This window comes from Zea mays, chromosome 10 (genome assembly GCF_902167145.1).
Source record: "Zea mays cultivar B73 chromosome 10, Zm-B73-REFERENCE-NAM-5.0, whole genome shotgun sequence".
Classification (NCBI taxonomy): domain Eukaryota; kingdom Viridiplantae; phylum Streptophyta; class Magnoliopsida; order Poales; family Poaceae; genus Zea; species Zea mays.
In genome coordinates, this window is record NC_050105.1 from 80,065,156 (window position 1) to 80,078,435 (window position 13,280).

General features: G+C 45.2%; 1 pseudogene; it reads right to left on the bottom strand.

The window, feature by feature from the left end:
• Positions 1–1,426: 1,426 nt before the first annotated feature.
• LOC109943186 (uncharacterized) lies at positions 1,427–1,927 on the bottom strand (annotated as a pseudogene).
• Between the last annotated feature and the right edge of the window lie 11,353 nt (positions 1,928–13,280).

Consider the following 13,280-nt stretch of genomic DNA (forward strand, 5'->3'; position numbering starts at 1 on the left):
GCTCACATTTAGTTTTTAATTACTTAGTGCATTCTAGGCGATAGAACCAGCCATTCATGAATATGTCGCAGATTCAGGTCGTGATGAGGGTAAGCAGTAGACGATAGCGCCTAGGACGAGGGCGGGTGCGGTGCCGAGGCCGGGGAGAACAGGCCAGGCAGGAGGACGTCAGAGGCAGTAGCGTCTGCGGTGAGCGCAGGCAGGATCACGAGCGGGGAGGACGGGGTGGGGGCACGATATCACTGTGCACGGCTACAATTGATGCTTAATAGGTAGTAGAGATTTAGTTAATTATATATAAAAGTGGAGCTTTAATTTAAGATCTGGTGAGGTATATTGTGAACAACAAAATTATTTGTTTTAAAAAAATATAGGATCACTATTTTGTAAGAGAGTAGAGAATGTAATGATTAGTGTAGAAAAAAAATAATTTTATGATGATTTTTAATCTTGAATACGATGTCTTTTATGGCCTCATTGAATTTTGAAAACAATTCAACCTATATACAAATCAGGTTTTAGAAGCAAGGGATCCAAACAAACAGAGGGAATACATTTCCATATTATTGGCATCTTAATTATAAAGATTATTTTGAGTTTTGACGTGTAAAACAAATTTACAAAGTTTGTAAATTTGAAGAAGAAATAAAGAAAGAAATACAAAGTTTGTAAATAAAAAACATGCATGGTTGTTTTGACGTACAAGGACACGTACATGGTTGTTTTTACGTCGTGTACACGCAGAACGGGCAATACATACACAGCACACACATGCATGGTCTGTTCACGTACGTAGACGCAAGATAGATAGTAGATCGATCACCATTTCAAGATATATCTATCTTTTCACGTAGATAAATAGTAGATCGAAATTCTGTTATCTGGAAAAGGTGTATATAAACACCTAGCTAGCTAGCTGCCTGTGTCCGTGCAAAACTATCACGCGCAGGCGCACATAGACGCAAGAAGCTAGCCGATCCACCATCACCTGCATCGTCCGGCGACGAGAGAACGTACGCTAGCCGGCCGGCCGATACACCATCACCACCTGGAGATCGGAGATCGGTGGCATATGGCCGCCAACGATCACGTCTTCCGGGCCACCAACGAGGCGTCCGTCGCCCTCCTGCGTGACCTCCGCGCCGGAACCGTCGACCCGAGATTCAAAGCCTTCATCCACCACGCGGACGTTTACACCGCTGTCCCTGAGGAGCTGGTCGCCGACCTGGAGCCGGTGCCGGGCACCGACGTGACGGAGGACGGGTACAACAGGCAGTGGTATATATACTGTCCGAAGCGATACAAGAACGGCGAGGGAAGGACCAGCGGGCACAGGCTGCGCGCGGTGGAGACCGCCGGGACGTGCTGGCACTCGGAGACTGGCCCGAAGCCCATGGAGGGCTTGCCCGGCGCCACGTTGTGCAGCCTATCCTACGGCCACAAGGAGAAGGAGGGGACGTCGGGTCGGCATCGCTTCCACCGAATGGGATGGAGGATGTTCGAGTACGACGACACCCAGGGCGGCGGCGGCGACCACGTGCTGTGCAAGGTGCACCGTTCGTCCTCGTCTCTGGCCAAGAACAAGTCCAAGGCCAAGAGGACGGCGACAGGCGATCACCCCGAGGCGCCGCCAACCAAGGTGATCCACGACGTGCAGGACCCCGCCGGCGCCATCTTCACTGGTGCTTACCCGACGATGGATGATCCCCTGATGGTCGGAGGCGAGGAGGCATCAGAGGCGGACTTGGGCAAGTTCAACCTCGGTGACTTGCTCAACATCGACAATGTCGATTGGAAAGCTTTGCTAGACTATGCCGATGGGAAGCAGCAGCAGCAACAACCATGCGCTGAGCCGGCCAAGCAGAGCAGTGACGTGCAGGTGCATGTGGACCCCGCCGCCACCTTGATGCCCTATGTTCATGGTCATGAACAAGGCGAGGATTCCATGATGGTCGGAGGCGAGGAAGAACAGCGTCGACGCATTGAGGAGGCGTTCAACGTCGACGACTTGTTCGACGTCAACAATGTCGATTGGAAAGCTTTGCTAGAGATGCTAGGAGACGATGAGGAGCAGGGACTGCCGCTGCAGCAGCAGCCACGCGCTGAGCCGGCGGCCGAGCAGAGCCAGAGCAGCAGGATCGAGGGCCCATCTGTGCCGCCCGTTTGAACATTATTCGTCAGCTCTAGTGTAGCGTCAAGATCAGAACGAATTTAGACAAGTGGTCTAAAATTAATCATCTTCAGGCAACGGACCTGAAGAATGTTTGATGCTTAATACCAGATGTAATGTAGCAGTTGTTCGTTGGAGTCACAAGCTCGTCCAATTTTGACGTGGTTTGAGCACCACAATCACATGCTTTCTGAATTCTAATCACTCATAGCGCTCTCTGCTTGCTCATAATTTCATGGAGCACAAGGGGTAGACTAGTCAAGGTCTCTAGATTGCACAGTTAGAAAAAAAAATCTCCAGATTATATCTTCTAGTATGTGATGTACAGATGAACAATAAGCAACTTATCTATGATATGACGATTATGAGTATAAACAAATGAAATGTGGCTAGCCCTTTTCATACAAAAACATAGAAAATAGAAAGGAAAACATTTATTTCAATCTTACTTCAGATTAGATAGGAAAGATGAATACACAAGATATTCAAACATGTTAAAATGTTAACCGAACATTAGTAATTCCAAAATAAAAATGTTACATAAGACATTCACGATGTTGCCATGTAATACCCTAAAATTTGGAAGGAATAAAGGAGTGTTTTAACTATGTGATTAGGAGAAATTCTTGTTTATTTAATTCCATATGTATGAGTTATTTGTTTAATCAAATTAATAAATTAAAAATAACACTTTCATCATGCTAGATTCAATGTCTGCTGCATTTATTTTTGAATTCATGAATCATAACCAGATTTAATTTTATAAATTCAAAATAAGAATTTAAAAAGGAATTAGAAATGGAAAACAGAAAAGAAAAAGGAAAAAAGAGAAACAGCTTGACCGTTGTTGGGCCAAAACCCTCAGCCGAACCCAATCGTGGGCTCGTGTGCTGACAAGTGGGCCCCACTGGGCAAACGTCGTCGCAGGGATATTGGAGGGCACCCAAGGGGTTGCTAGAGCACCTCAAACGCGTTCCCGACACATTGGAGCATGGGGAAGGACCAGAGCGATCGAAATTACCTCGGGGCCAACGATCCGGGTAAGGAGTGCATCAGATAGTTCACGGTTGTCTTGGCTACATTCGTTACCGGTCGTTGTGCATGGAGGTGCTGGGATGGCTAGATCGGGGTTACGCCTGTTAGCGTCCACTGTGGCGAGGAGGCGTCGTCCTGTTTTGTTGGTGAAAGGAGAAGAATGACCGTGCGTTGTTAGATTAGACACAAGTGGTTCAGATTAGAGGAACTTTGTGACCTTCAATTTTCTCACATATGATCCCCGCGCCCTCGCGAACTCCTTCGATTGCCTTCTAGCCTCCGAATGGTGGTGTACACAGGGTGATGCCGACAGCTCCCTCTACCTCTATGTTCTCTCGTTGCTCGCTTCAATGGGCCCGTGGCTCATCTACTACGACGCTTATGGGTCAAGGGGTTGAAGTGCAGTGTGTATATATAGTCTCCCAAGGTCCTGGCTGAAGAAAGAATGAACGGCATGAGAATCCCGGTGTTCGGTTTGCTGTTGGCCCATCTCTGACGCGAGGTAAGAGAACGCCTAACAAGGGGTCCCTGCTGTCAGCGACATTCGAGTGTGGTGTGGGTGCAAGGAAACGTGCGGATGAGGACGCGCCTGAGGATGAGCTGTGGGAAGGGAATGTGCTTTTCTTTTTCCTTTTTTGTTTCTTTTCAATCTTCTTTTCTGTATTATTTTCATATCTATTTTCTGTTTTTGCCAATTCAAATTTGAATTTGTTCTGAAACTAAATCACAAGTTAATTGCATAAAACAAAGAACCTCAGCATGATGCAAAACAAAATTTTATATTAATTATTTTATTCATTTATTTTGGGCTAATGTGTTAAATATGCAATACACATATTATTTATTTAAGATTTTTTTGAATGTATAGACAAATTAAAAGTTCATTTAGAAATTAATATTCATTACTTATTTACTTTACGAGAAGGCAATGTATAATCTTTATCAAGAGTTACTTTAACTCAAATATTTTTAAATAGTGTTTCTAATTATATAATTTATGAAGGGAATAATCCACTCTAATAAATAAATTGAAAATCTTTCTATTATTTCTTTTTCTGGGTTTAAAATTATATTCTAGTTTCAAAGGTTTAAACCTAAATTTTGAATCTACCATAATTTTAATATTATTTTATTATTTATTTAGGAAGGGCACTACCAAGGTATAATCCCTCATTAAAAGAGACTTTATTTTAATATATTTTGGAAAATTTTTACTAAAGCCAAATTAGGATTTTGGTGTGTTGCACCTAGCTAACTAGTTGGCCATCCGCTATTGTGTGATGGAAAATTATTGCGAGACGGGCAAAAATGCTCATGCCTAATGTATCAATTGTCGGTGTTTCAAAACCACTGGCTATTAATTATTGTGCTTTGCGTGTCTTGGAGCGGATGGTGTACAAAGAGGACACAAGAGTTTATTCTAGTTTGGGCATAACATCCATAAATCCAGTCGACCTGCTTGTGTTACCTTGCAATGGTTTGTAGTAGTGGTTACAAACGGGCGAGAGAGGGATCGAGCTCCCAAGTCTCTAGTGTGCGAATATGTGTGCGGTTATAAGTGCTCTGTACTTTGACTTGTGCTAGTGATGCGTATGTGTGATTGCTCATCCTCGGAATCAGGTCCCTTTCCCTTAGACCAACCGTGTTACAAGAGCCTAAGGGTCAAGCGAATAAAGGTCAGTCATTGTCGTGTAGTTCGTTGTCCTCTTGGGTTCCCATCGGTCAAGGGACGCCATGGATGACTCCTTCTTCCTCCGTCAAGGTACTATAGTCACACCTAGGCCACCCTGTAGCCCGTCGTTACACTCAGTCATGTCCTGTAGCGGTTTATCAAGTGTCCTTTGTTGACTTTATAGCTATGGTGTGGTTGAGCCACTTTCCACCAATAGGTCGTGGTGGATGACATACGTGCTCTAACATACATACTCCCATTTTCGTCAATCGATCCTCTCGCTTAGTCAGAGTATGACTTGCACATTCTCACCTCTGTAATGGCTGAAGTAATACGACCCTAGGAATACCGCGCCCTGGTGGTCGGGCGCAGTGTCTAATCCAATGTCCCTTCCATGAAAATTGTTTTGGTTGGTATAGCTTACCCCTCAAGCCTCGTTTGACATGGTGACAGGTACCCGGGAACTAGGTACCTGTAGTAGGCCTGTGACTCTTAACGGCCCACCTGACGACTAGGTCCCTACTGAGCAACTCAACGTGGTGGAGGTCTCGACCAAGTCCCTTTCAAGCAAATCAGCGAGGCGGAGGTCCCAACCTGGTCCCTGCCGAGCAACTCACCGAGGTGGAGGTCCCGACCTAGTGTCAGCCAGGTTGTAATTCAGCGTGCGCCCATGGGCCCCGGCTCTCGGGCCCACCTATCACTCACCGGATGATCACTCACATACGCTTGTACTCGTCCGTTATGAAAACGAGGTAGATACTGTTGATCCACGTTAGCCACGACAGGTCGCGTTGTCACCGAACTTCGTCCAGTCCAACAGTGCGGCACACCAAAGGGTGTCGGGAAGTCTCTCTCAACATGATAGCACATCACCGCATATGGTCTTTGTCTTTGGCACTTCCTGTCTCTACCTTAAGGGACCAATCAACCATATTCATGGAGGCCCTAAGCATCAGAGTATCTATAGTGATCCACATTCAGGGCAGGACAGATTGGCCTAGCGTTTGGTTCTTCAGTTTGGTTTGGTTCGGTTCCTCGTTTTTTTATAAAATTCGGTTTCTAGAAAATAAGAACTGAAATGTGTATACAGAAAAGTAGAACCCATAATTTTTTTAACAGATACTCAGTCGCTATGCTTGCTCGTTCACTTTTCTCTAGCGGCTTGGCTTGCCTTGCCTTTTTGCTTTATGGGTGTAGACGCGCTGAGCTCATGGCAATTTCACTTCACTCCCTTTGGATTGGATGCATGGCCATGGCACTCGTGTTTCCAGAGTTTGGATTTTTTTTCTCATGGTATTTTTCCACATCCTTTTTCAAACCCAAACATACCCCTAATTGGCTGACTCACCCGGATACGGGAAACATGTTCCTCAAACTCCGAAGGTACAGCTAGCCCTTCGCTGACACGGCTGGTGTCTGTGATATAGCAAGCGTGTGTGTTAGAATGAACAAACAGAGTGAATGAAGCAAACAACACAGTTGATTCATTTTTTCCGGTTAGTTCGGTTTTTAGGTCTGGAACTAAAATTTCATCGATTATTTCGGTTTTAGAAACATGGAACTGAAATTATTAACAATTAATTCAGTTCCGGTTAGTTCGGTTTCGGTTTATTTTGTCCAGGCCTAAGACGGAGCAATACACCATACTAGGTGTATGCTTACGCACACGAGAAGGGTGACTCAGGTTTTCTGACAAAGAGGCAAGGCTGTGCACGACCCCCAAACATACCTTGACTCTGTCCTGTGGGATCCACCAAGCGTCGCTCGGTGACATCAGCGGCGGACTCGCTACACGTATAACGGGTGGGTAGGACAGTACGCCATGTCGGGTGTACGACTACGCACGATCCTAAAGGTGACGTCAGGGGACTATATCAAGGGATCGTATCCAGTGCACAAGGGCCACGCCGTGCACAAATGCACAAAACGAAACCTGGTCGTCCGTCTCCCATCCAACGGCCGTCGTAAATATGCAGATGAACCCTCCCGCAGCCTCCGTAGCTTGCCGAGTCTGTTTTGTGAAAAACCCTTCGCGCCGTCATGTCGTTGGATGGGAGACGGACGGCCAGATTTCGTTTTGTGCATTTGTGCACGGCGTGGCCCTTGTGCACTAGATACGATCCCCTATATCAAAAGGACTACCGAAGACAACATATCACACCCTTATCAATAAGAAACAAATCCCCTCTGTAAGGTCCTACCCTTGAACTATAAAAGGGCAGGACCCTTCCCTCATTGGACACATGCACCTGTTGTAACACGACCCTGAGAGCAATACTACGATCAACACTACACTAGACTAAGGCGAAAGCCTGAACCAGTATAAACTCTATGTCTGAATCCTTGGATTCACCATTCGGAGTGAGTCTACGTGTAGTACCCAAATTGTAAAAATCTAAGAAAGGAGAGTTGTTTCCTTAATTGTTTGGCATTCCACTCATTACAACATGAAAACATCTTATGAAAGTCAACAAATAACTAATAAAAATATATTCTAAGCATCATGTTGGAGATTGGTTTGTTTGTGCATTTAATAAAATATTAAGATGAATAAAAACATTATAAAAATTTGAGATATGGATTGAAAACCAAATAGAAATTTAGCTTGAAATAGAGAAGGAAAAGATTATACAAAATAGAGAAAATAAATATATAAATAAATACATTTTGTTCCTACTAATATTTGAATGTAAGCATTTAACTCAGGTATGAAGTTCACAAATAAGTTTGAATTCAAATTTGAAATCAGAATTTAGAAAAAGAATAGAAAAGAAAAAGAAAAATAAAAGGAAAATGGAAAAGCGTGCGTGGCCCAGGACCGATTTCGGCCCAACTAACATAGGTTTCAACTGCGGGGATAAAACCGTGGGTGTTGTACTGTTGTGGCTCTCCCTGTTGACTCGCGCAAAAGATGCTATCATAGCTCGTGCGCTGCCACCGAGACCCCCTTTCCACGTACCGTAGACTTCGCCGCGACGGGACCACGATTGTGGCAAGATTTGGTCCGCCGTCGTCGCTCGGCTAACTCACCGGCGATCAAGCCCCGATCTTGGGTGTGGGAGCTTCACCAAGTCAGGCGGGTCACGGAAGGGACTTCGTCTCGGCGAATTGCGCGGCGGTCAACCCGGAATTGCTCGTCGACGCTACTCATTTCGCCGAGGGCCACGCGTCATCGTCCCCAGGGCCCTCTGCACCGGTGTCGCTGGTAAATTGTCCCCCATACCGTCCGCCTTGCCTCCACCAATGTACAACATCATTTTCTTTCGAGTTTAGCGCATTTGCAAGGGGATTTGGCTCTGCTCCGGCGGTGCTCCGCCGCGACCGAGCGGGCGGCGCCGCCAGTTTCGGTCGTAGGGGGTCGAGCTGAGCTAGAGCGTTGATCACGTGATCTACGGTCTAGATTAGAAGAAGCGTACCGATTGGGTTAGGGTAACGAGAGCCGTCCAATTCGGATCGAAAGCGCGAGATTAGAGCTCGGGTACATTAGATCTGAACCATAGGATGCAAATCCAACGACCCCACGCGCATACCGATTCTTTTTAGGTGCTTTTAATCCGAGCGCTCGATTATAGACCGGGCAGCTGAAATGAACTGATACCCCTTCGGCCCTGGAATTTTACTAAAGAGACCCCGAGAGAAACAGAAATCTACCCGCCGTCTGTGGTTGCTGTTCACTGAGTCTTGGGAGTTTTGCAGACTAGCCCTGGTGCTCTTTAATAATTGTGCGAGCAGTCCTGAGGTCAGAGAAAATAGAAAAAAGGAGTATAGAAAATGAATTTCTAGTGTAAAAATAATTACCGAACTCATTTAAATCATAGAAAATTCATATTAAATCCTTTTTAGTTCATTTCAGTTGCAACAATTTTGTATTATTATTGTTCATCACTTAGTACCTCTGTTTATCCATGAAACTTGAATTAAAATTGTTCATTTGAATTAATCTATTCCAAGTACTTAATAACTTCAGAAATTCATAACTAAATAATCGTAACTCTGAATTTAGTGATTCTTGTTCCTACGATCTCGTTACGCAACGTAGAATATTATCATGTATTTTGTTCTATTGTTTGGTGTGATGTTAATTTTTACTATACTATGTATGTTTGTATTGATGCGAGTAGACGAGCAAGACACAGAGGATCCAGGGGTTCAGCAAGTGGAGACTGCTGAGCAGGAGCTCGTTGATGGCAAGTTGTGCCCTTGATCACTTTCTTTTTACCCAATCATGTTCTTATTAATCATAATGATATGCATAGGTTAATTTTGATGGGACCCAATAGGTTACCCTAGTTTGACTATCTTTATACCTTGTTTTACCACTGAATTTTTGGGTAGTACATGCTATTGATTTATGTGGTTTTGGGTATAGAGATATATATTATTCATGATTACACTGTTATTATCAGTTTATTATTATTGTTCATGATAAGATCATTATGTTAATGGGAATATTAATGGGAATATGGAGAACCACCCGGGAAAACAGTGCTACCACAAGGGTGGTATGGGACGCCCTTAGCTGACTAACTAGGAAAGCTAGTGGAGGACTACCTTACCCGATAGTGGCAAGGGCCACATGGGAGTGGTCAGTGTGCGGAGGTCCTTCAGTTGATTTTGCTGCGATGGCGGTCAAGCGAGGGATCCCTGCACTGGAGCTTCCTAGAAACTGTAGCGGGTTTTAAGAAGCTAGTGGAACTTTGTAAAGGCCTCGTAGTGAATCATGTCTCTCTTCTTGGTAGAGGTGTATGGGGTCCGATCAACCCCGTGGAAAATGGGTAACACAACTTGTGGGTAAAGATGTGCAAGCTCTGAAAAGTGTAAAACTGGTATACTAGCCGTGCTCACGGTCATGAGCAGCTCAGACACTCACATGATTATTTGATGGAATTAAATTCAATTTGTCATTTGCATCGCAATGGGATTATTTATTATTACTTTTATTTACTATTACTATGGTTTGGTATTTACTTGCACTTAGTAACTAGTAATAAAATTTTGAACAACTTATAAAAGCAATGCTCAGCTTTAACCATTATTTATTGATTAGCCTTACACTCCACATCAACTCTCACCTTTGGTGAGTTCATGCACATTATTCCCCACAATTTGTTGAGCGATGAACATATGTGAGCTCACCCTTGCTGCCTCACACCCCCATAGGAGAAGAATAGGTGGTCGAAGAGGAGCCACATAACGAGGAGTTCGACTTGATCTAGGTGGCGTCTCCCAGTCAGCTTTGTGGCACCAGGGAAATAATAATTAGTATGTTTTATATTTATCATTTATTTTGTAAGACTTCCACTATGTAATAAGTACATTTATGATATTTATGACATTTATCTCTATGCACTCTGTTATTATATGTGTTGTTCTTCCTTGGCGCACATATGAGACGCACCCGACTTTTTCCATTAAATCCGGGTGTGACACTACGCTAGCCTCCCCTCTCGAACATAAAATCTACTGTGTCCCCGGTTCCAATAACCATGACAGTTGGCACGCAGGGTAGGAGAATATTAGTGTTCCAAGTGACATCTTCCACTCTGATGGCTCAGTCATCAGTGTTTGTCGGTGGCAAGACCTTTGCGTCTAGGAGCCACATCACGTTCGGTTCCCCGGACTTCCTCGCCACCGCCACCGGTGAACTCCACCTTGTCGACTCCGACGTTTCGGCCGCAGTAGGCGTGGGAGGACCAACATGCTCTGCCACCAGGAGCAATGCAGATAAGCAATGTCTCAAGAGGCATGATGTCATTCTTAAGCGGCGCCTTAACCGGCTTGCCGCCGCCATCAGGCAAAATGCAGAGGGAGCCTTACCCTCAACATTTGTGGCCGTCATCGGCCATCATCCACTTCCATTCTTGACCTGCTCGACTTAGGAGGCCGACTCCAACGCCTCTGAGGCAGTGGGAAGGGCTTGTTTCATGGCAACGCCACCGTGGAACGAGAATGGAGGAGGGACGATGAAAGGGAAATGTGCCCTTAGGTTATTTCTATATTGTTTTGGTGATTAGATGCACAACACATTATGTTTAACTAACAAGATGAATGAGCAAAGGGGTACAAAGCAAATTTAGATCCAAGAGGTCATAATGAAAATCTAGATGGACTAAGTGAAAAGGTAAGCTCTGAACACTTAGTAAATTGTTTTGTATGCTAATAATGTTTGTTTAAGTGTTAGGGTCTTAGTAGAGTCAAGTTCAAAAGAAGCAAAAGAAAACAGAGGAAGAAACAGGGAAAAGCTACTGGACTGTGTAGCACCGGATGGTCTGTTGCACGGTCCGGCCCAACTCTCTGCTCTCGGGTTTTTTCAGCCTACGTCGGCTAAAATTCACCGGATAGTCCGCGCGAGACATCAGAAAGTCTGGTGTATCAGCCACGCAACAGCTAGCTGCCACGTTGGCCTAGGTGATTCTCTGTCCGATGCCCAATAGAAGCAGAAACCAACCAATCAGGTGATTCTCTGTCGTGTCCAGTGCGCGTACTGTTCATAGTCTGGTGTGCACCGGACAGTCCGGTCCGCCAGCGGACAAAAGGGAAGCAGGGCCTTCCAAATGTAGCTCCAACGGCTCCTAGCTCCCTTAGGGCTATAAAAGGGACCCCTAGGAGCATGAACAGTATACCAAGCCTCCATTGAACATCCTACAACGCCTAGACTTTGTAAGCACACATCCGGTCCATTGCGATTGAGATTTGAGCACTTCTTTGAGCTGTGACTCCACTTCGTTGTTTTGTGTGCTTGTTTCTTGACTTATGTGCATGTCGTTGTTGTGACTCTAGTTCTTGTGTGTGTTTCTATTCCCTCCCTTACTCTTGTGGTTTAATTGCGATCAATCTTGTAAGGGTGAGAGACTCCAACTTGTGAAGATTCCTCACAAAGGGAATACTTGAGAAAAGGAAGAAAGTTGTGGTACTCAAGTTTGATCTTTGGATCACTTGATAGGGATTGAGTACAATCCTTGACCGAAGGAGGACACCACAACGTGGAGTAGGTATTGGCCAAACCACAGGATAAAATCACCGTGTTTCTTATGCATTTTTTTAGTGTGATTGTTTTTCTTTCATAGAGTTCTCATATATTCACTTGTTCTATTGTTCCAAAGTTTAATACATATCTCAAAGGAACAATCAAGTGAAGAGTTCTCTCTCTCTATTCATAGCAACTTGGTTTTCATTTCACTAACATTTATAAACCAAGTTTGTATTGTTTATATTTGATTTTTACAAATCACCTATTCGCCCCCCTCTAGGTGCTCTTAGACGATGAACCCCCAACCAAGAAGAGGAATACAAACACTAGCGTTAGACGCGGATCCTCGCCCATGAGGCTACCGTCCGGTAGTAGCATGGGAGGTCGATGCCCTCGTCTGAAAAGTCAAATGAGTTTACGATGACAAAGAGCGGCAGTGCCTTTAGGCCAAGAGACATCGAGCGATGAAAGTCTATGATTAGCTCACCTAGGGGAGCCACGAGGCCTAGTACTTCCTCAACTCCGGGGAGAACATGGCTGCATCGGCCATGATGCTTCGATCTGTCCCTGAGCTAGACAAACTGGATGCAAGGGTGATGTACCATAACCTCCGCAACCTGGTGAAGATGGCCACTGTACAACAAGTTGAGATCGATCGGCAGGCGCTTGTAGGCACGGACAGCTTCGGTGCCTAATTGGCCTCATCCTAGAGCAAGGGGGCTAGCCCTCCCAATCCATGGGGTCATGTGTTTCCTTGAAGAACCTTTTCCAAGATATATGTGATACCCGTCACATCCTCAACAACTGACGGTAGGAACAAGAAGTAGATCAATTGCACATGCCCGAGAGGAGCGCGTGAGTGAAGTTCCAACCCACTTGAGCGTGGACCACGCACCTTTGAGTGTGCAATCCGAATGGCGCAATTCGCTACAAAAGTGCACACATCAGTGAACAATACCAAGAACGACAGGACTACCAATACTGTCGTCTATCTGGAAGAGTATTGACTTGCCTACTGCTTGGCGGGATTCAAGGATGATCACCTGATCATCTAGTTCCTCCATATCCACCTCACAGAGGGGGTGAGGACCTAGCTCAAGCACTTACCAAGCAGAATCATCCACGACTGGCCCAACCTCATTTACTCTTTCGTGGGAAATTTATAGGGCACTTATAAATGCCTCGAGAGCTCTTGGGACCTCAAGCGATGTGTCCAAAAGAGTGGAGAAAGCCTTTGGGATTACATCTGGAGGTTCTCCCAAAAGAGAAACTAACTTCCTAATGCCACCGACGCTGATATGGCCACTGCCTTCACCTACGGCACCACCAATGAGGTGCTGGTTCATGAGCTTGGCCACCGAACGTCTGAGAACCATCGCCGACCTCCTTGACATAGAGACCAAGTTCACTGATGGAGAATACGCGGTAAGGAC